Raw genomic sequence first — 23866 nt, 5'->3', positions numbered from 1 at the left:
GAAGGACATAGGGCTGTGCAAGGTGAAGACAGAGGGGTCTGAATGAACATGATATCCTAAAAACATAGGAGGTTCATCACTCTCAAATGAGGAAATCACTACAGGTATGCCCAAAGCCTCTCAAGGGATTGTTGGCACATGTGATATCTCCTGGATACCCCATGTTCTTAAACCTGCTTCTTTTCCCTGAGGCTCCCTTTGAAGATCCCCTTCATTTGTTTCTGGGATGGGAGCTTCTATGTGCAGTCCTGAGGACTCTCCTGCCAAGTTGTGCCAGGGGCTGGTGGTGGGATTTCTTTGCAGTTCTAGTGGTGTGCTCTGAGGAAGACAACATAGCTGTGAGCTATGTGTGCAGTCCTGGGAGCTGTGATCACTCATCTCAGCTATATCTGGATAGTGTTGGCTTGTGTTTCCTATTAATGCAAAGTAATAAAAATATTATTATTATGAAAGTCAGGCTCAATGACAGCCTGAAATAATGAGGGAAGATTCTTGGCTGCCTAACAAAGTCCCCTTCTGAACAGCATAGAAGTAATTTTATTTTTGTTACTGTTTTATTTTGAACAAAAATGTGCCCTGGAAGTAAAGGGAATGCATTGTTTTGCAGTGCTTCAATAACACATTAGCTCAGGAATTCTTTTTCACTTCTAGAAGAAAAATCTTGGTTCAGGGTTTAAGAAAAAACCCCAAGAGCAACAGCAGCAGCAGCAGAACCACTCTGAAATACCACAGAGTCACCTTTGGGATTCCTATGGTGCTTTTGTTGAGTAGTGAGCACTTTGAATTTAATTGACAATCATCAGCCATCTCCCATCCTTTCCCTCAGCTATGCATGTGGTTCACTGAGAAAAGTTTTGGCCTTTTTTTTTTCCCTTTCTTTTTCCCTACACTAAACAAAATGAACCCCAGAATCAGAGGTGTTGGGCTGGTGCTGCTGTGGCTGGAGGGGGAGCAGGCACTGCTACTTGGGAGCTTCCACAGAAAGTCCTGTCTGTATATGCTGCTGCTCAGGGTGGTCTGCTAGGGCCACATTAAATGCAGAGGAAAGCTGGATTATTGTCAGGCATGGGGCTCTGAAGCTGAAATAATTCTGTTGACTTCAATCCCATTTTGGCCATGCTGCTCTGCAGAAAGAGGTACAAGTTACAGGGTGAGACTGACTGCAGAAGGGTGGCAGGATGGCAACAAGCCTGTGTATCAAACATTATGGCTGCTGTACTTAACTGCTCTTGGTCTTCCCAGTGAATGCTTTCCTGAATTAATTCTGTGCCCAAGATGCTGCCTCATGCTGGTGCCTGGACTGAGCCAACTTTTCTTCTTTTAGGAGGGCCTAGTCTGTCTTGACAAAAAGTCACATTTAGCTTGACAATTAAAAAAAAAGAAAAAAAAATAGAGAGGAAAGGAGGTCCAGCCTGGTTCAACTTTATTTCAAACACATGTAACAGGATTTTGTCAGAAACTAAATCCATCTGAAGAGGCATTCTCCTCACAATTTCATCTGAAAGTAAGTACCTGCTTCAGGCCTGTAAATGGAGACCTGAGACTGAGGTTCCTGTTCAAGTCAACATGCCAAAACACTGACCTGATCTGTATGAATGGGAAGGGTGCAAAATCATTATTAACCAGTTCTCCTCTGTGCTGAACTCAGCCAGATTTATGAACTGACCTGATTCACCTTGAGAAAGAAGGAGTTAAACAAAACAGAATGGAGTGGAGAAAAGACAGAAGCAAACTTCCCTTTCTGTGGCAAATCTCCCAAAGTCGCTTCCCATTAGCAGGGTCTCCAACATTCAGCCATGGAGTTACAAGTCCCAGTCTGCTTCTTTGTCCAGTAGTACCTATGTAAGATAATTGCTCAGTCCTGTAGTCCAGCTACCCCACTCTTCCCCTGTCTTCTCCATGGAATTCAGGGTACATTTATCTTCTCAAGGCCATTCCTTGGAGAATGGAAAGCTGTGGAAGTTATTGAATGAACTTAAAGAATACCTTTCAGATGATTAACACAATAAATATGAGCATTACTAAGCATTGGATTTCTGTGTTATTTCTGCTTGGTCTTGGGTGCTGAAGTTTTGTGCAGAATCGAGAGTTAGTCTAAGACGAATGTCAGGAAATAAAGATGTGAAATGAAGCTAAATCACAATATAGTTTCAATAAGTGTAACAGACTAAATTAATTAGTTTCTTTCCTATTTTACAACACCAATTTGTGCCTTAGTGGTTCAGATACCAGAATTCTTTCTGACCTATCTACACATGCCAGGTGTGACTGGAGGACCATTCCCATGCGCTGGGTCAGAAAAAAAGGATGACATATCTTAGACAGATCCATCCAACACAATGATGAAAATAAGCAGAGATTATATTCTATTTCATTTGTAATTTTTGCAATAAAGAAATAAAGAGACCAACTGCAAACACTTGTTACTGGAACTGTGGTTCATCTGCAGCAACAAAGCCTTTATGTTCACACAAATCTGTCCTCAGGGCTCAGAGCTGATCACCTGATGCTGCACAGAGCTCTATGAAGCTCTAGGTCGAGAGATGGCTTTCCCAAGTATAAAAATAAAATACATTCATATTATCAGTGTTAAAATTCAAACCTGTTCACCAGTGTACTTGAGTAACTATTTGAGAATTTTACCATCACAAAAGTAATTAATGTAAAATTTGTAATTGTGTTTGCTTAGAGAGGATTTTGTGCCTAAAATCTCCGAACAGGACTTAAAAAAATGGGGAGTTCATCTCCCGAATGGACTGGGGAGCACAGGAGGAAATATAGTAGCAAGAAAAAAGGAAAACAAGAGAATGAAATTTGCATCTCAGAATTTATTTTAAATTAAAGCATAAAAGCTTGGGAATTGTACACTCAAACAAATCTGCCACAGGACATGATTAACAATTTTGGAAGGAAAAAAAATAAATCAATTTCTTAGATAATACAGTCAACACATTATAATTAATGTATTTAAGTATATGCATTTCTTAAGGGCAGATACTGTGTTGGCAGTTAGAGTTTTAGTAATTTTTGCAAAAGAAGCTACATTTCATGTTATTCTTTCATAAAGGAGCCAGTTATCTTGTTTATGGATTCTTGAGAGAGCAGAGCTGGAAGCATTAAGTATTAATGCAAATGCCTGAAAGTACATCACTGGAAATTCAATCTCTTTCTTTTCCTTTTCATATTATTTCCTTTTTCTAAATCTGTTTTTGTTGCATTCAGCATGTTACATTTGTCTGTGAAAAAACAAGCCAACTTTTCATTTACAGAAGCTATAGGCTTGTACTTCTTATTCAGGCAAAACTCCTGACTTAGAATCTTTCTCTCATAACATGTAAATTTCAATAATAAATACAATAAATCAAATAATTAGTGTAAAACCAAATTAGCTCTTAAAATATTAAGGAATAGAAAAGGTGCCTCATGTTACAGTGTTATATTTGAATTTAGTGTCTCCTGGCAGTTCACAGAACAAAAAAGAAGATGATTAACTCTGTTCTCAAGTAATTTAATATGGTTTTTCAGTTACTTTAAGCAGAAGCAGAGTTAGAATAAAAGGGATACGCTTTTACCTGCCTCTCTCAGTGCCCAGTCTCTGAATTATATTAGATACACTGATGACAACTTAGAGTTGCATCTGAAAAGTTGCAAGTAGAAAATGCAGGGGCGGTGAAAGCTGTTTATACAGAACAGACACTTTGCAAGTTCACACCAGAGTGAGTTTTATACACTCACAGCCTTTGGATCAAGTTCATGAAACGGTCATGCCCCTGGGTGATTGCTGTGTACCCTTCTTTGCCCTGTGCTGGCCACGCTCATCCTGTCTGCTGCCCATCAATCCAATCTGCCAGACAGTACTGTTGGGGAGCACTGAAAACACAGAAATGTCCACATGTAGGGACAAGCTGGACAGCTCTGGCACAGAGCTGGGGTACAACTCTGCAATTGCTTGAGATTTCCCCAAACACTGTGACAAGTGCTGGCTGAGGAGCTGATGTGTGGGGCTTGCATGAGACCACATAAGGTGTCTTTGTGTAAAATGAGTCTGTGTTTTCTGACCTAGTGTATGGCAACTCAGAACTTACATTTAATGCATTTGAATTAATTTAAATAAACACTCACTTCGCTGTTCATCTCGAGAGATCTGTGTAAAGAGAGATCTGAAGATGCACACTGGGGCACTTAAGGTTTCTCAGAAAGGAACTGGAGACTCCTTTCCTTCTCCAGGTTATTTTGAAGTTTTCCTCATCATAAGTACACCTGTAGAGACTGAAAATTTCCATGTCCTGATTCACACTTGCACCATGGTGCTACCTCGTAGGGAGTAAAAAAACCAAAACTAAATACCTTTGTGACCCAGAGGTTCCAGTTTCTCTTGACTAACTTTAGATATCCATAAAGTCATCTGAGTTATGCTGTGATCACTTTACAATCAATGGAAATAATAGAGGAGCTCCAGGAGGGAGATTTATTCCATCCTCATGTAGAAGTTAAGAACTGGTCAGACGAGACACACCCTAAAGGACCTGTTTTCTTCCATTGACTGTAATGGCAAAGATTTGGCTGAGGTGTTGATATTTTTGTGCTAACTGTGCAAGGTTAAAAGAGGGGAATTCCATCCCAAGTGACTTCAGTGGGCATGGGATCAAGTCTGTTATGAGCGGTAAGGATGTGCATTTGAAATCAGTGTCATGTGTTCAGATTTGCCCTTTGAATACAATACCATTGTGTAGTTTTAATACTCAGCAGCCTTTTGGAAGGGGGGTGATAAAACTGACTGCTTCATTGATGTACTGCAGAGCAGACTTGGCTTAACCTAAAGGTCAGGAGGACAGAGTGTAATTCACTGGCTTCTATGCTGTCTGCAGGTTAAAAGGTTTCAAGGAGGGAGGACTCGTGCATTATATAATTTGCAATGTCCAGTGCAATGACCCTCCCAAAAATGTAGAGTCTAAATGAAAATTTTTGATAATTCCCCAAAGATTAAAAAGTATTTTACTCAAATTATTTGGAGAATCCGCATGTTTGGATAAAAGTCCTGTTCTAAGTAAGTTCTTGGACTATTTGAGAGCAAGCACAAATTAGAAATGTTTAAACATCAGTAAATTTGCTGGTGGGCAGGACAGATAACATTTGCAGAATCAGGTTTTTAATTTGAAAAAATATTACTATAACCAAGGGAAAAAAATAAAGTATTTATACTGATAACATTATATTCTCTGGTTCACTGGGATGTAAATTCCATTTTACTTACTCAACAACTTCACAAGGCACAATGGTTTTCTGAGGTAGCCATCATAGATCAGAACTACTCTAGATAAATACATAAATGAGAGTTTTTCTTATTTACAGTACAGCAATTTTCATCCTGTATATAATAGAATTTTCTTGCATTCTGTGCCTGTAATTGCCTTTTCTCTTTTATAGCATGTAATCAATTACTTTTTATAGTCAGGTGCTTCCATTTAAGTGAATTGAAGTTTTATCATTATATTGCAAGTGTTCATTAGAATTTACTCTCCTACAGGTGAGAGTAATTTCTGGCCTTCCCCAAGAGAGGCTGAAAGCTGATGTCTATTGATTTATGTGTTTCCCTGAATTTAGCCCTGCTTGCATACATCCAAATATTTTTAATCAACCTCCTTCTTTACACCCACAAGCAGTAGTCTTTCACTCTTGGCAGCTGTGTCAGCCCTGGATCCTCTATTGTGTGGCAGTGACATGCACCAGATTTCAACCATGATTTATTTTAAATATAGTGCTGATAGAATACCAGTTTGTTGTTGATGGACTGAAAATTCCCCTGCCAGTGTGGGACTGTATATTATGCTCTAAATGTGATCTAGTAGTGCAGCTGTGTGAGTGTATATACACACATATATGTACCTACAGTGTTTCTGAGGGTATAGAAAAATGTCCTCTCAAAGACCACATTGGTTGGGAGATAGATAGATCTGTTATAGAGCCTCCTATGAGGATGTATTCATTGGAAGTTGATGCTCTTTTCTGTTATCCCACTTTGCTCCAAAAAGAGAGGGAAGGAGAGATGCTCTCCAGCTATGACTTCTTCTCTACCTGAAGTGAAGCTTTTTCATAGCATCTGTCAGAGCTGAGGACACAAGGGTTTATGGACAGGATGAGGAGGAAAAGGGAGTCAAAAGGGTTGCAGTTCACCCACCAGCCCTTTGGCAGTGCACATCCCTGGACATGTGCCATGGTTGTTTTTGCCCAGTTCATATTATGGTTGTGTCTTCCCATAAATGATGCCTGTCTTAAAAATTAGTATAATCTTACATGTGAAGGTGCCTGGAGGGTCTAGAGACCATCCAGTAGCCTTTACGTAGCTCTGGTTGCTAGGACTTTGCATTTTAAGTTAATTCTTGCAGTAAGTTAATGCTCCAAATTATTGAAAGACTGTTTTCCTGTGATTATCTTTTGACCATTCAATGGGAATGAAGAAGTGAGTGCTTTTCTTAGTGATCCTCATAAATTTCAGGAAGTCTGTTCCTGAAAGCGAGGAGTAGTTTAGTTATAAACAGAGATCTTTTTCCCTCACCATAGAAAAATGGGTAAAACCCATGTGGAAATTATAGACTGAGACATAAGTGCCGATAATTGTCTCTTGTTTTGTCAGAAAAACAAGGTCCTAACCTGACATTTCTGTTCAATACTGAAAAATGAGGGTATCTGTTTCCTCTAGCGCTGTCCTGTTGCAGTCTTGCTTAAATGTTCCTTCGCATGCAAAAGGAGAAATGTGGAGCTAGGGTGTGATCATAACACTCCCTTCTGGCCTTAGAAAGCTGTGAACCTGCTTACTCATGGTGACAGACCAACAGGGCACACCTGCTCTGCTCCCTTGGGAGTCTCGATAATGTGCTGTGCTTGGCAGTGACTGCCACAGGGCACTTTGCCTATAGCAGAGACATCCTGAAATGCTGCAGCAGCCTGTACTCTCACAGGCAGGCCCACGACGTGTGAAAATGCTAACACAACATCCACAGGAAGTCCCTGCTGCGAGCACTATTGTATGAGAGGACATAGTTCATGTTTACATTGGAAGGGAAAGGATCTTGATTATTTAAGAGTTTTCTTTAATTAAATCCAACTTAAATCTTACCTACATAGTCCACTGCAACCGTCTATCTTTCTGGAGGGTAGGAGTTAAAGACAGATCTACTTGAAGGATTACAAACCAAGTTGGACATGGGATCTATTGATACGTTTGAGAGAGTTACATGGTTTCTTTTTAAAACCAGTATTGGCCAAAAAAAGTTGTTTTGAAAAGATAGGAAGGCAATGGACTGTTGCCAGGCTTTGGGGCACACTGTGTGCTCAGTGGGAGTTTCTTTTAGAAGATCCCATGTGAAACTTATACTTCCATTCAAAGCTCAGTAATCACCAAAATACAGAGCTGAAGACCTCTATATTTGGACAAAATAATGGTCAGTTCCTTCTCCTGTTCTTGGACTCTCATGTAGTGTTGGTGACTTTTCCCAAAACTGTTAATTTTTTATATTTGTTCGCCAAATGATTTTAAACAAGCTTCTCAGGTTGCAGAAATTCATAAATTACTGTTAATTTTTTATATTTGTTTGCCAAATGATTTTAAACAAGCTTCTCAGGTTGCAGAAATTCATAAATTTCCATGCAGCCCATCTGAAATTCAGTAGTTTCTTTTAACCTGGCTTATGATCTAATTCATAAGATGGAAGTTCCTTTTCCTAATCAGGTGTCCAGATTCAATGAACAGAACAGCTGATTAAGCAAATAATTGCAGGTTATTCAAGCAGAGGGAAAACTGCTTGAGCTATTCAGTGAAAAAGATGGCTTGCCTAGGGAACTAAAGATATAGATTTCCTTTATAAATCTTTCCCTTACTTTGTTGAAAAATGAAATATTTTTCGTAATACTTACAGATTTCAGTTGTAATCCCCGAGCTTGACTCTTGTGGCCATTCCATTGATCCCAACAGTTGACTCCCAGTTGGAGAACCCTTTGCACAGTCTGGGTCATGCTGCATTGACCTTTCTCAGCGAGGTGCATGGAGCTAGTGTGTGTGTGTGATAAACTCCTGAGCCTAAATTTAGATATTTGATGACTATTTTTGTATATCCACTTAAAAATACCTGTACTGTACTTGAGAAAGAGAAAATTTGCAGTCCGTCTTAGTGCCTACCTACCTGAGTTTATGTCCTGTTTTATTTTATCACTGTCACATTATTGCAGTAAATAACAATCATTTACTATGGTTGTATTAGAGGATTAGAAGCTCTGACATTTATTTAACTTGTTCCATGTTAATATGCCAGGACTCTGGTCACTGGAATAGGAAGCTGCTGTGTATTCTCTGTACAATCAAACACATCTGCCACATATGTGGCTTTAAATCCACAATCTTTAATGTCACATCCTTATCCAAGCCTTTCACTTTATTGTGCAGGTTTTAAAGGGTCTCTCAAGACACTGCTGTGCCTCTTTCATTGATTTCATTGTAATAGAAGCAATGGACCATGGGTGAGCCAGCAAGACTTTTGACAGTGTTATTTACTCAGGGATGTATCTGAATGCATTTTAAAAAATGTTAGGTGGTTTCTTTATGACCAATACAACAGGCAAAACTGAGAATGAATCAAATAACTATGAAAAGCAGATTTTACTCAGAAATAAAATATTTGCAAACCCCTTGAAAATGCTCAGCTACATGTAGAGCTCTGCTGCTGCCAGGTGAGAATGATGAGAAGAGAGCTTGTCCAGGAGAGACGTGGCTGGATCTCATTCCCATTTTTCCAGTGGGTAGTCCTTGGCCCTGCTTTTGCAAAACCTGTGAATTAACACAGGTGCACCCTATTACTCCAAATAATGTTATTAAATATATTGTTTACTGGAATCACTAATTACTGCTGTAAAGTACAGAAAAAAACCCACAGTCTGGTTGCAATTTATCTTGTGCCTCTTCAGAGAATGAAGGAAAACAGTGATCCGTGTGCTGACCCTTTCCTTAGCCTCATCAATCACAACTGGAAATGAAAACATTTCAACTAGCTCTTAACAGGGATCCGTCACCTTCTTTTGACTCTGTCATTCCCTGTCTGCGCTCTCTGGGTGATACCTGTGGGCAGGACCAAAGCTGTCAGGAGCAGGACTTCATGCCTGCTTGCTTATCACCAGGTTTTTGCAAGCTGTAGGCCAGATTAAAGCAGAGTCTGTTTTGTATGGCTCACCGCCATGTTAAAGATAATCACATCTGGGATCACACAACCCCGTGAGCTCCGGAAGCCTTTACCTACAGCTTGTCTGTGGTTGTTTAACATCTCTGTGCCTGTGCCAATGAAACCTTCCGGGTGGGACCCCAGGCTCTTTATCAAGAGCACACGAGAGACTTTGCTATTAGGTAAATATATACATCCATGACCACCAAGAGACAGAATGAAATATGAAGGCACAGGAGAAAGAGCAGAAAGAGTAGACATGCAGGCAGGTTTACTGCCAGATTTGGGTGACTTATGGCTCTCCTGGTGCCTGTGAGCTTCTGGAAAAGGTCAGAAGGTTCCTCCTATTTAGAATAGTGAAACCAGCACTCAGGAACAAGCTTCTCATAAAGACTGTCGTACAGACAGAAAGGAAGGTATTTCAGTGAGGATGTGGGAGATAGATACTGGGGATGGTTCAGCTGCCAACAGTAAAAATGTTCCACAGTGTAAAAGGGGGCCAGCAACTGTTGTGTATGTCTTACTTCAAGGCATGGACTGAACAATGCAATTGGTGGAATACTGAGGGTGAGCCTTGAAGCCGAAAAACGAATCAGATGCTTCTGAAAGGCAATGTATGCATAGAACTGAGGCAGGGGGATTCCCCTTATATAGATAAAAAAGGTTCAAGAAATCCAAGTATAAAACTGTAGCTTTGTAACAGATTTTTCAGCTGTGCCTCTTTATTCTTTTTGGTTTGGCGGCACCAGAAGCAAGCTTTGACCTGAAGGAATGCAGATGATAGTGAAAATGTATCAATAATTCTGATTATTGTAGCAATAGGTAAAAATTCTTCATACAAAATAATCTCTATTGTATGACTCAATGTACTGTGCTGAAAATAAATCTGATTTGTGGGAAATTCTTCTGAATCTAAGAAAATATTTTAGGTGGTATGAGACTGACTGCATTTCTTGTGACAAGCAAAGTTCACAGTTAACTGGGAAGAGAGTTTGAGTAAATTTTGATATTTGGATATGATCTATTCTTTCTGAAAACACACCTGTGTAAACTTTATACGATTGCTAGTATTATGAGATCTTTGTTTTTATAGATCAACAACATAAAAAAAATTACACTGAAATTTTTTTCCTGGAGCACACAGTCTTCTGATCAGAAACTTGTAAAAGAAAGGGGAGATGATAATTATAGAGCTTGGGCACATAATCTCTGACATACTCAATTGTTACCTGGTCTTGTAGAAAGAGTGTAACTTTTGGCATCTACTCCTTGTGGAACTATTATCTTTAATTAACTAAAACCCCATGACGTTCTGGGGGCTTTTTATTTGCCTCATTTTAAGGGTAAATCTGACACATACACAAGTAAAAGCACTATGGTAATAGTTTAAGTGAATGAAAGAGCAAAAACGAGAAAACTAAATTACACTTTATATATAAAAAAATCAATAAAAAGGAAAGGTTGTAATTTAGCTCAGTTAAATCAAAGATAGTACAACATAAAGTACTGTACGTCATAAAAGCAATTCATTTAAGTAGTATAAAATCCCCCAAAATAAGCACTAATGTGCAATTGTAAAAACATGATCCTAAGCATTCAATGAACGGAAACCCTTCATAAAGCCACCAGAACTCTCCTTTTTAAAACCTTTTTATGGTTTGTTAGTGAGATTTGTTTAGAAATAAAAAAAATACAGGGAACAAAACTCTACTGGTATTAAGAATGTCCAAGTAGTTAAGCACATACTTATCTTTCAGCCTACAGGACAGCCATTCATATTTGGTAAAGCACTTTGGCATGCATTTACTTTCACATATATGATATATCAGCTATGTCTGTCGTATGGGGATATATTTTGAGCTTAAATTTAAAAAATGCATTGAAAGTTAATCATGTTCTTAATGTTTTGCGGAAGTGAGGGCAGTTCACAAGAGAAGCTTTGTCTGCTGTAATATTAAAATGCTTTTGTTGGATACAAGAAGAAAGGAAAGATATTGGAAAAACCCTCTCACTTGCTGAGAGCTTTTGGAAAGCTTTTGAAAGGGCGGAGTGGAATAGCCACTTGCTGTTTAGATGATAGAAACTTGGACATGGGAATACATAAATCCTGAAGATACAAGGTACAGTGAGATATATTTCAGGAGGATTTCCTTTGCATTGAAGCCAAGAATGTTAACACTAACCTTTATTATCTGCTATTCTAAATGAAACTTCCAAATAAGCGCTTAGGTAAAATGAAAACACCATGGCTGAAAAATAACTGTCAGTGGACATAAAATACCTGAATATGCAGATACATAATTATATTTCCAGTAAAGCCAATTAACTTCCCAAATTTAATACAGTTAGGCAGATTGTTTGGATAGTTCTGTACATTTAAAATGTAACAGGATAAGCATGTAGTACCAGAAATTCCTATTTCAGTCTCTTAAATATTGCCAAGAACTATAGTTTCAATAAAAAACCCCAAACTTTCTAAAAGCACCTCACAGTGACTACAGTTAGGTAAAAATATATATTTGTATATTCTTTTTTTTTTTAATATACACTCTTCAGGACAGAGGATCACTAAAAACTTTTTGTTTCAACTAAGTGTAACTGACATTTTGGAAACAACTTTTCAAACTTAATTTGCTTTCAGAAATATTTCCTATAGCATTGTCTTAGTCTTTCCAAAACCACTAAAATTTTTCATATGTTCCATTGTGGTTTACTAAAACAGATAATCAAATGTTTCCTCCATGGTGCATCAACTACATTTATTTACTCAGTTAAATAAAAATCAAGGAAAAAAAAATCTAATTTTGTGACTCAAACTAGAAGTTTGCCTAATAATAATCATCATCATCATAATCATAATAAGTAGCATTTTTGCCTGATATCTCTGAATATGCTAGTAATATTTATGGTGAATGTTATAATGGTTTATATCACTGCTTTTAAGGAGTGTGAGACAATTTAAATCTGGTTCATCATTAGAGATTTGATCACCTGTGGTGACAGTATGTAGCCTGACCCCTAATACACCATGTGCACATTCAACCATTGTAGTTTCTAAGGTCATAACATAAAAATGTTTATCTTCTTTAGGTACACTGGAGATGGCAGAAGGCTATGAGGAGAGCATCTTAGGATCATAGAGTCATTTAGGTTGGAAAAAGCCTTTAAGATCGTCAAGTCTAACCATGAACCCAGTACTGCCAAGTCCACCACTAAACTATATCCCTAAGGGCCACATTTACATGTCTTTTAAATGCCTCCAGGGATGGTGAGTCAACCACTTCCCTGGGCAGCCTGCTCCAGTGTTTCACAACCCTTTCCATGAAGAAATGTTCATAATATCCAATCTACACCTCCCGTGACACAACTTAAGGCAGCTCTTCTGTCTCGGGTAGTGGGGCCTGTGTGCAACTTCTCCCCTTGCACTCTGCAGCCGCTTCAGCTCAAAGGGCTTTGAGGTCTTTCAGCAGACATGCCTCAACAATACATAATGTACATTTAGGGAAGTACACAGAGAGGATTTTCTACTTGTTTTCTGATGAACTGTGATGACATCTGAGAGGCTGAAAAACACCAGTATCTGACACCATGTGAGCTGGCTGCATAAGGCTTTCCTCAATGCCAGACTCCAATGACTTCTCATAGAGAATGTTGTGCTCCAAGCGCATACATTTCTCTCCAAATGGACACGGCACTCCCTTCCTGTGTTCATAAAATGGCTTCCAAAAGACAATTAAAAGATTCTTTCCTGTGCTCTGGTGTTCCCGAGAACATTCCCAGCTACTACTCTGTGTGCAGTCCTCCAGGAAGGTAAAGGCAAGAGTTTTCCATGCCCAACATCACACAACAGAGTTGCTTGCTGTGAAATAAAAAATTTCAGCCCATTTCATTCTGTGAAATTTAAAAGAGGGATAAGAAAATAATTTAACTGAACTTGCCCATTTTTTTTTCATGTGTTTATCCAAAACTGTCCTTTTCTAATTTGCACAAACCTGATCAAAGAGCTGAAATGAAGTAATACCACAAATGGCCAAAGAAGTGAGCCAGTGTTATGCTGAAGACACATACTGCAAGAATCAGATGATGTCTTCTCAGGCAGTGATGTAAGAAGAAGGCATGCAAGCTCATGCTATATATACATGAGGAAGGAAGCGCCCAGATTCCAGCTTCTAAATAGCATTATTGAAAGCTGCGCTTTGTACTTGCCTCAGTCAGACAAACTCAAGGTAAGCCAAGTGCAAAGTGTTTATCCTAGATGACTTCCAGATCTACTGGCAAAGTTGGCCTCTCCTGAAGGAAACAATGGGTGTTGGCAGGACCAAAACGTCATCCCTTCTTTATCTGAAGTATCCTGTTCCTGTTGCCTTGGCAGCAGATGCTGGGTGTGTGTCTGCATCCTAGCATATCTCAGTTTTTTTGTGCCTAGCATGCAAATAGGTCAGGTGAAAGGAGGGCCATGTCTGAGGGCAGCCCTGAAATAGTTATTGACTGGGATAGGGTAAATAAAGTGGAGGAAGTTTCTAGAAGACACCTTCTGATGTTGTGGTCTACCCTTCTGTGGAACCCTTTCCACAATGAACTACAAAAGCTTAAATGCTTTGGTCAAAACTAAATTTAAGAAAAAACTGTGTGCAGACTTTTAATTTTAGGTTAATTTTAGAGTGTCATGTCTATGAACAAGATGACCTAGTTCAATGTGGTTATTGAACTCTTTGGGATGTTGTGGATAGCTACAGACTATAGCATTTGAAACTAAATTCTACCAAGCTTACCTCTATTTGGTACTTACCTGGAGTGAGCAAACATGGGAAGAGTTAGTTTCTCAGGAAGCAGCACCACTGATTAAAAGTGCTTTTTATAGTTTGCATCAAACAGGAAAATTATAAGAAAAATACTACATTTTTTTCTTATGCCACATCTTCATATAAAACCCCAATATTTGTGCAGGCAGAAGTGCCATAAAATGATACAGGATTGAATTTACTTTGTTGAAGATACAGTGCCAGTAGTAGAAGGATTTCCAAAGGATGAAGGTTAAAAGCATTGAAGTAGAGGAAGTAATTGTAAGACATTGCATTTAAAAATAATTGATTTTACATGGCAATTGACAGCACACTTTTAGCTTCACAGCGGGATACACATAGGGAATATGCAAACTTTATCTGTCTGTTAACAGGGAAACTGTCTGTTGAACTGGGAAACTAAAACTGACAAATTACTTACAATTAAGTTAGCAAAAGGACAACTTAATCAAATACAGAGCAACATACCAGCTTAGCTGATCAACACAATTTGGTGTTAGATATGCACTACTGGGATTGATTCCATTTGTAGGCATGTCTAACAGGACACAAGAGAGCATCTGAAATTTCCATGATGAACTACAGATAATAAAAAGATGACTCTGCTAGTAGGATTAAGTAACACCTTAGATTTTACTTAGTACTCAGAAAATAATCTCTGTTTCAGTTGAAATGAAAGTGGGCCTCATAAGTAAAAAGGAAAAATGCAGCAATGAACCGCCTTAAGACCAGAATATGGTGTTTATAATGGTAAAAACAACAGTGGGAAGAAGTACTGCAACAGTAGGCTATTACTTTATTTCTTTTCTTTGTAATAAAATACTATGTATTTAGAATGCAATCAGTATGTTTTGAAGAGAAGACAGAGAGGCATCAAATAATAATTTAAAAGAACTGCTGAAATGAAAATGCATTAATCTTAAAAATACAGTCTAGGCTACCTGAGGGCAGAAAAGTGGTACTGAGGACTGACGGTTAGCAGGCTGTTACAGGAGACTTTTGGGGGCTTTTTGAGCCTGGGCTGCTCCCTTGTCTGATGCCCAAATAGTGGCCTGGTGGCAGAGGCAAGCTTTCCTGGGGGTGAGCTCTGTGACCTGTCCAGGACCATCCATGCCTGATTGTTCCACACCTTCATCTGCACTGCTTGTGAATCTAGTTTTGAAGCTAACATCAAGATGAACCTTGTAGATAGTCCTTGGAGTCCATCTTGCTCCCAGCAACATGGTGGTATTTTGGTTTAGAATAACATGGATGTTCTCCAAATAGTCTGATAAGGAAAGAAATGGGTTTCAGTTAGGCTCCTGCAGAAAGAGAAAAGACACAACTGTCTGGGAGGACAGGACAGAAATGGGAGGGATCGAGGGCATAGGTGTCCCAGACCAAGGTCTACTTAATGCCTAGCTAGCCTCCGGCTTGCCTGCAAGGTGGAAATTGACCTCAGGAACTGTGGTTTTTGGCATCGTTCTCACTGAGCAACAACCAGATCAATTCAGTTCTGTACAAACAATTTAATCCTAAGCTGGGAACACACTTGCCAAGATTTAGCCTGATGTGAATAAAAATGGCCACATTATAAAACACTCAAATAGGCAGGTCTTAATGGGAGAGCTGAAAGACCCTGTGACCATTCAGTGCAACTGCCCAGCTGGGTGCCACTCTCTTAAACAGTGAGAGAAATCAGGCCTTTGGGAAAAAACCCCATTGTTATAAAAAAAGTTAATTATAAAGACACACAATGTAATGTAAGTGCCTTTGGAACACAAAAAGTCAGATTTTATTTTCTTTTTGGGGGTTTAAGAAAGGCACCCAAGAGATGGGATTGAATAGAGCTCTCTGGAGGTTAAAATAAACAGCACAGCTATTATACTGAGACCTAGATTATACACTTGCATTGCTTGTGAGTTCAAGGAATTGTGTGTTATTTTGTGAAAATGGTCAGTTTCCAGTTGAGGATAGTAGTGAGATATCAGTCAGCTGCAGCTTTCCAAGTAGCACACCTACAATTGAAATAAGGGTTCCTCTGTTTTACTTTGGTAATTAAAATAAAGATTTATGCATTCATTCCCTGATCAGTGACAGCCACATTTTTAACATAAATGCAAATGTAAATGTTCTATGGCTTTCCCCTGGAAAAAAACTTGTATTGGAACACAAAATTTACATAGCAAGTCTTACTGTAAAATAGTATCTGAAAAATAAAATGTTTCAATTCTATTTGAAAAATTTTTATTTTCCAAAGTGTGAACTTCTATTGGATTATCACTGGTATAAATTGAATTTACATTCTTCTACAATAATTAATTTGGCAACCTTATGTATAGTTTATAGTTATCTTATACGGAGCCTTAGAACCAAATGTTAAAAATACGAAAAGGTTTCAGCTATAAACCCTCTTTTCTTAGACTAATAAATTATTAAGACTGATTCATCTGTGCAGATCCTGCTTTCTTTTCTTGGCTTCCACCCAAATGCATATTTTTGAAGGCATGAGCAGAAATCTTTTTATCTGGTTTTAATCTGGCTAAGGAGAAAATCAAATATGTCATTGTACACCTCTCAGCAAAGGAAAAAAAAAATCCACAAACTACCAAATAATTTTTAAACAAAATCCCTAGTCAACCACTTTGCAACAGGACACTTGTCTGATATCGTACGGATACCTCACTGTGTGTTTCTAGGAAAAATGAAATAAGTATGGCTAAAAAAGAAACTTTTTGGATCACTGTAAATTCTCAGATGCCTTGCAAGAAAAGTTCTACTAGGAAGGTACTGTCAGCTCTTTGTAGACCCCAAAGACTTATCTGAGCATGGAAAATGTAATTTTGGATGGCCTTAACATGTAAGTTAATAGACGGGAGAAAAAAATACTACTAATTGTGCTCAGATGCTCAAAGGTGTAACAACCAGCAGCTATTCACTAAATAATCACTGAAGCAAGAAGAGGCAATATCTCATTAGACTTGATTTAAGTAAGCAGTGAGTGAAGATGTAAAAGAAATGACATTATAGAAAATAACCGTGGACCAAGTGAACATGAACTAATCCCATCTGTGACACAAATAGGACAGCTAAGACTAGTATGTTGAAAAACTTAAGTTTGATTAAATGTGACAGATAATTTTCATGAGACTGGACTGGAGAATATAGGGCGTCAGTGCAGAGGAGGCTCACAAAGCTGTTTGTGTCATTAAGTTTGTACCAGAAGTGACATAGAAAGATTTTTGACAAGAAGCACTGGATGTAAACAGATAAATAACTACCATAAGGATATTGAGCCTAGGCAGTCAGACAGAGAGCATCTAAGAAACAGAAAAATTTGGTGGTGGGTGAAGAGAGCTGTGTGTTATAAGTGAAAAATCGTAGTGCTGAGGTGAGAATTGCTAAGTCAAGCTGACTCATAACTCAGAAAGGACACTCAAAAAAAGGCATGAAGTTCTTCAGCTGCATATTTTTAAAGAAAATAGTGAAAGAGAAGGTGAAGTGGACACAGATTCAAAATAGGCAGGTATTACTCAAAACTCAAATAAATACTGCAACTTCTTTTCAGTAGATGAAATGAGGCTGCATAGGGAGATAAAGACAAGACTGATAGCAGGAATACATCTGGCAATGGATGCTAAAGGCAGCAGCAAAACTGCAAGAGGTTCCTGTAGTCAACAAGGGATAAATTACTTCCCAGAATTTTGGCAGAACATTTGCATGAATTTGCTAGTCCAACTGTGTATTTCTTCAAGAAAATCATCACGATGTGTTAATCATAAAGCTGGATATTAGAAACGATAATACATGTATTTAGAAGAGGGTAAAAGAGGCAAGGTGTTGGTAAGGCCATTTTTGTGTGCATGGATGTGACCTTTGGTGGAAATGTTTAATCTTGCTGATGCCTTTCAGCTCTGCTGGGTAGAGACAGTGGTAACTCAACTTTGCTGTCTACTGAGGGCATGAAGGGACTCAAGTGTACCATCTCTTTCCGATAAATAAACTCTCTACAAGATAAAATTTTAATAGTGCTTTAATAAATGTTGAGGACTTTGGTGGCAATCAATACTAGTTTAACAAAAATGTATTGTACAGGTGACTGAAATAAAAGCCAGGATATCCATAGGGAATAGGAAAGCAGTTTGGCTAAATTTCTCAAAGCTGGGAGAAAATTCTCAGAAGACTCAATAAATACAGAAAGTTATTGGTCTGAAAAACAGGACATGAATAAAATACTTTTCAGTTTCCCAAAGGAGATCAGAGAGTGTTAATCCCTATGAGTTTCTTTGATCCCTCCATTTGTATATATTTCTCATGTAGGAACTGAATTTTACATGAATGATGAGATCATCCAAAGTAAAGCTAATACTGGTAATAAGATGATCCCACAAGGCCTAAAACTTTATGTTTTGGAGTAGAAGGAAATCTCTGATTTGGGAGCAAGGAAGAAGACTTCCTGTTTGCAGACATGGGTCATTTCAAGGGGCCTCTTGCACTGTTTTCTACAGCAAACAGCCCTTGCTTCCCCTGAGTAGGAGACATTGCAGTGGGAGGGTTGTGTGGTGACTGGAGCATCCGTGAGGGGATAGTGGTTTGCTCCTGGCTCCGTGCCTGTTCTATGCACCCTCTACAGGGCCACGTTTGTCACCACGTCAGATCAAACCCAAGAGACCAGAGCAGGAGGCAGGGAAAATTTAGGTCATTCTACCCAAGCAATAAGAATGGGAAATTTAGATTCTGGACTCCTCTGGTGTACTCTGGAGTAATTATTTTATTTCTTAGCATCTTAATGCCATCTGTGCAAGAAAAGAGGCAATAATATCTACTTTGTCTCCTGTAGATAGACTGTAAACTTTCAGACACAAGGACTTCTATTTTTCAGTGAAAAGAGCACCTGGAAAAAAGCAATGTTATCTCAGCTGGAGCCTCTTTGTGTTACTGTACTACAAATAAATCCTACATGCATCTTTGCCTTTAGACATTCAGGAAAAGAAGACCTCTTTCTATGAGAGACGTCCTGCTGTTTATGCAGGAAAATTCACTAAAGTCTAGAGGTTGTTTATGCTGATTGTCAGTTGCTACATCACTTTCTTTTCCTCAGAGAAATTCAGGAGGATGATGAAAAATCACAAATACCCCAAAATAAAGTATTTAGATAAGACCAAAGGCTGACATTTCTTGTCTGTGGAGTAAAAATGTAATTTCCTAAATGATACCTCAGCTATGCAGAGTCTTTAAGTCGTACCACCAGTTACCTTTATACAATCTTCAATGTAAAGTCTCTTTTTCTCCTGTATTTTTCTTTTCCTGTTCAATTTTTCAAAGTGCTTTCACCCAAACCATCACATTAACAACTCTTTCCTTCCTTTTCATGTTAAGAGTGAGAGGCAGCAGGACAAACCTGGTGAGGAACATCAAGGTGAGAACCTCAGAAGAAGAGGCTTTTCCTGAATATTTCCTGACCTTAAGGATTCTGAGGGTCAAATCCTACCACCTTCTGCCTGAATAGCATCATTTTCTCCAGGTCACAGCCAGTGGAGCTGCAATCCAGCGGGGAGCAATAGGGATTTAGGAACTTGCCCATAAAATAAAAAGGATAAAAAGGGTTCTACTGTTGTGCAATGAAGGGGAGGCTGAGGTTGAAGAGAGGCTTGATGCGTAGCTTGACAGTATTCATGGAGACATGAACGCTGCAAAGTTCACAGCCCATATGCCATCCCCCATAGTACACAAGCAGCCACCAACACCTTCTGGGTTGTAGTAGAGTTTTTGATATGTTGTGCTTCATGGAAAATTGGTTATCTTTTAGGAGAAAACCAAACATTGGTAATAAGGAAACTTGTATGAATTCCTGCCAAACTGTTCTGTGACACACTGCTGATAATGTTAGCCAATGGTTATTTTGCACTTTGAAAGCATGATTTCTTTTGCTTATCATATTTCCAAAGAACAGTACATCCATAAGCATTTAACAGCTAACTTGGGGATGCAACCCTTTTTCATTCTTATATGATATGGAGATAATTTAAAATGGTGTGCGTATTTGTTATTTTATTGTATTATTTAACAGAAGCTAAATATGTTAATTTTTATCCTCTATTCAAAGTTTTGAGGTCTTGGTCATAACAGACTCAGTCTGACAGTGAAGCTGGCACAAAAACGTCTTTTGTGAGATTTTACGTTTTTTCTTATAAAGAAAGCCTGTGGCATGGCAGTAACTGAACTTGTAGAAAGGAGGAAGAAATTTGGCGAAAATTGTATGAAAATCTACTTGGCAGAGTTAAAATGCAGTAGCAATCTGGTCCCCCTTTAGGGAAAAGATCAGGGAGAAGAGAAACATTAAACAGCTTAGCTCAATATAAGCTTCGATGAAAGTAAAATTTCTGGGCCAACCTGACATAACCAAGTCCCCTTTCCATGTAAAACTAGAGATGACTTTAAAGAAATATTTTCTCCCAGGGAAAAAAATAATTCTTAAGATTTCTCACAGACTCTCATGTTGAATGTGTTTCTGATTTTACCCACTTTCCCCACAGGCCATCGGCTCCCTCTCAGCATTTCCATTGAGCAGATTAAAAAGTGAAGGGATAGGAAGGCAGGAAAAAAAATCAATTCACTAAATACATATAAAACCCCTTGACATTTGATAGGAAAAAGTCCTAAATAACAGAAATTCCACTGCATATTTTTTTCAAAATCCTCTTTCACACCTTCCTGTCAGATGAGGAGACTCACAGACAACTATAATCTGATGCTTCGCAGATGGCCAGGCTGCAGCATAAACTGTGGGCAAAACTCAGAACTGAAGAAAACCTCCACCCTTTTGACAGAGGCCTGCCTCCAATGGGCTCAGCCTCGCATTAGGTTGGAGTCAACCCCTAATTAGTGTCTCTCCTTTGGCTCAAAGTGCTGCAAAAACTCCTAGCCTTTTGTCTTCTCCTCTTGTTTGACAGGAACGCCGTCATGGACAGATATCCTACTGAAACTCTGCAATCCACCAAAGCTCCAGGTGCCTAGGCTTTTGCACAGGGCCCCTTCCAGTGTGTGAGGTGGATCTGGATGAGAAGGTGGGTACAGTATGCTCCCATTGCTCAGCTGCAGATGGAGACCAGTTGAGGCAAATGAGATGATGTGTTCATTTTCTGCTAATGCTTTACTAATGCTTTCTTGGTTCTGTAAGCATTACAGGTGGCATGTCCTGAGAGTTTAATTTCACTCAGATACATTCCTCAGAAGAAGACGACTATAAGTGAGAAGCTGGTTGCCAGTTGTTGAGCTTGGTTTTGTAGGAGGCCCCTTGGGAAGCCCACCTGGTAATATTTCAGCCCCACACACCCATTAATATTTAAGCACTTTTAAATGCCACACGGATTTCAGTATCAGCCTGTTAAAAGCTACCTCTTAGTCTAGAAGTACTTGCTGAAGAGTTAAGATGAATTGCAGCTGCTGTAGTCAGTTTTCGGTGTATACAGCTGCATAGCCTGAAGGTTTAATAGTTGGGGGATGACAGTCATATTCTTGAGAAAAATGGTTGGGAATGTGTGAAAATACAGGTGAATTGCAGCCTTTCCCCTTTCCATCACTGTTATCTGTTATTGCCAGGGTCTCTACTGGATCCTCTGGACTACTTCTGTGTTTGGTGGCAGCTATTTCTGATGCCTTGGGATATCAGCTATCTTTACACGTATTCACAGACACAGACTGACTCATTGGTAGCTGCCTACTGCTGAAGGTATATGGGAAAAGACAGCAGGCAGTATTTTTAGAGTTTCTAAGTTTCTCTCTGGCTAAGATTAATTCACACTTTTTATCTTCCTTTCCTTCTGGCTCTGTTCAAAGTTTGCCACATTTCCTTAGCACTCAGATTGTTCTTGGGCTTTCTATTTATTATTATTACAATTTTAGTTTCTAGGACTCTGGTGCTCAAGGTAAAGCAAGAGATGGCAGCTAATCATTTGATTGATAATACCACCATTAAATTAGCCTCTGTTTTTTTTCAATCCAGTAAGTTGTTCTTTAGCTTACGTCTGAACATCTCTTAGATGGAAAATGGTCCTGTAATTTAATAAAGACATTAAAATCACCAAAAGAGTGTCAAAGAGCTAAGAAAGGGAGTCTGCTTATCTACTGAAGGAATTTGATAACTCAGAAATCTACACAACTGACATTTGTTCTAGTTGTAATTAAATCACATTCCAAAATGGAGCAAATAATTCCTGTTCACACCTCAGTTGTCTCTGAAGCGGACAGGAGAGTGGTCACTGAGCACTCAGATGTAAAGGCCCCAACATTTCTTACAAGGGAGATGAAAGAGTTCTCCCTTGGCTGCTGGCCCCTCTTCTCTGCCAGAGCTACTGGCCCTGCACAGTGGCCAAAGAGCATCCCATGGACTTGCCCCTCTGCTGTGGGAGTTTGCTGTTCACTTCATCAGGTTAGACCATTATTTAGGTTTATGTTGATTTCCACAAAGTAAGTGGAAGTCTTTGGACAGTAGTTTTAATTATTATTTTTTGAAATGGAGGAGTAAAAATTTTACACAGGAAGGTCCTGATTTCACTGACTCGAATATGTGTTGATTTGTTGGAATCCTTGGTGGCACAGCTGAGGATTAGCTATATAATGATATATACCATATAGTGGTTGTGTTTGAGGTCTTTCATCTGCCCTAGTGAATGTCCAGAGTGACACAGGGTTGCAACGAATGATTGCATGAACAGTTACAAGGTTATGTTTCATGTATTGTTCAGCTACTTAATAAAATGACAAAAGGGTTTCCCACACTCTGAGGAGACAAAAAGCCTTATAAAAATTAATACCTCTGAGGACTAAAAGGAGTGTATGAATTTCACCAGTGCATTAGTGGAAGTGGCAGAGACAATTCCTCTAAATGTCTTCAAGCCAGGGTTGCTTTAAATAAAGAGTAACATGGTGTGTGACAGAGGTGAAATGATGGTCTATGAAAAGATAATGAAGCTGGAATCTGACAAAAAGAATGAAATGTAAGGATGACAAGCTGATGTGGCAAAGCAATGTGGTGCATACGCATGAACAAAATGGCACTGGATATGTTTGGATAGTGTGTTAAGAAGAAAAAATAACTGAGGGTTTTGATAGTAGAACAAGGTATTTGTTAAAAATTGAAATGGAAAGAGTAGTGCCATGCTGAATTTACCTGGAGGTTTATTTGGAAGTTAACCTCTTAACCAATGTATGAGGAGGCAAGAGATTAGCAGTCATTAGCAGACATTACTTTTGATGTAAAATTAAAGGGTGAATTGGAGACCTGCCTCTCTAAAATTCTCCTTAACCCAACAACAGTTCTCCCCTGGAGCACACATCTCTGTCTTTGGTCCATTGCTCTAGGCCGCCCTTCACAGAGGTGTTGCCAACACCTGTGCTCCCTGTGTTACAGGCAGTGGCCACAAATAGCTTTTGCACAGTCTTGTTGTGAATCTTCTTGACTGCCACTGGCTAAAAGACATTCACTCTTTCTCCATGAGTTTCATTCCCTGGAGAAACCACCTCATAACATATGAGTGCTGCAAGTGGTATAAGAGAGGAGAGAAAGAGAAATGCATTCAGAAAAACATGCATTTGCATGGTGAGAAAGAACAGTGTCCCACCCTGAACCCTGGCTTTTACCCTGTGCTGGGCTCCTATTGCAAAACCGTGTAAAGATACAGGAGATTTGCCCAGACACATTTTAGCCTATTAGCTGTTATTTGGAAATGGAAGAAAACTATCTGTCTCTCAGCTGTAACTAGAAAATTATAATCAGTAATCAAATAACTACCACCTCCTTCCCCCCACAGTTAAGCAAGCATTAATAATTAGCTGTAATACAAGGGTGTAATTCATTACAATGACTGATTATTT

At 38.9% G+C, this 23866-nt stretch overlaps 1 long non-coding RNA gene across 1 annotated transcript in view; it reads left to right on the top strand.

Moving 5' to 3' along the window:
- LOC309585888 overlaps positions 1-19404 on the top strand; it is an 80070-nt gene extending 60666 nt beyond the window's left edge. Inside the window, exon 4 of the long non-coding RNA XR_014227334.1 lies at positions 19370-19404. This is a non-coding gene — a long non-coding RNA (uncharacterized lncRNA). The remainder of the gene's footprint in view (positions 1-19369) is intronic.
- Positions 19405-23866: the final 4462 nt, after the last annotated feature.

The sequence above is a fragment of the Coloeus monedula genome (assembly GCF_965178545.1).
Source record: "Coloeus monedula genome assembly, chromosome: 2".
In the NCBI taxonomy this organism is placed as follows: Eukaryota; Metazoa; Chordata; class Aves; order Passeriformes; family Corvidae; genus Coloeus; species Coloeus monedula.
The sequence above is the reverse complement of the archived record's forward strand: the minus strand, read 5'-3'. Positions and strand labels throughout refer to the sequence as shown.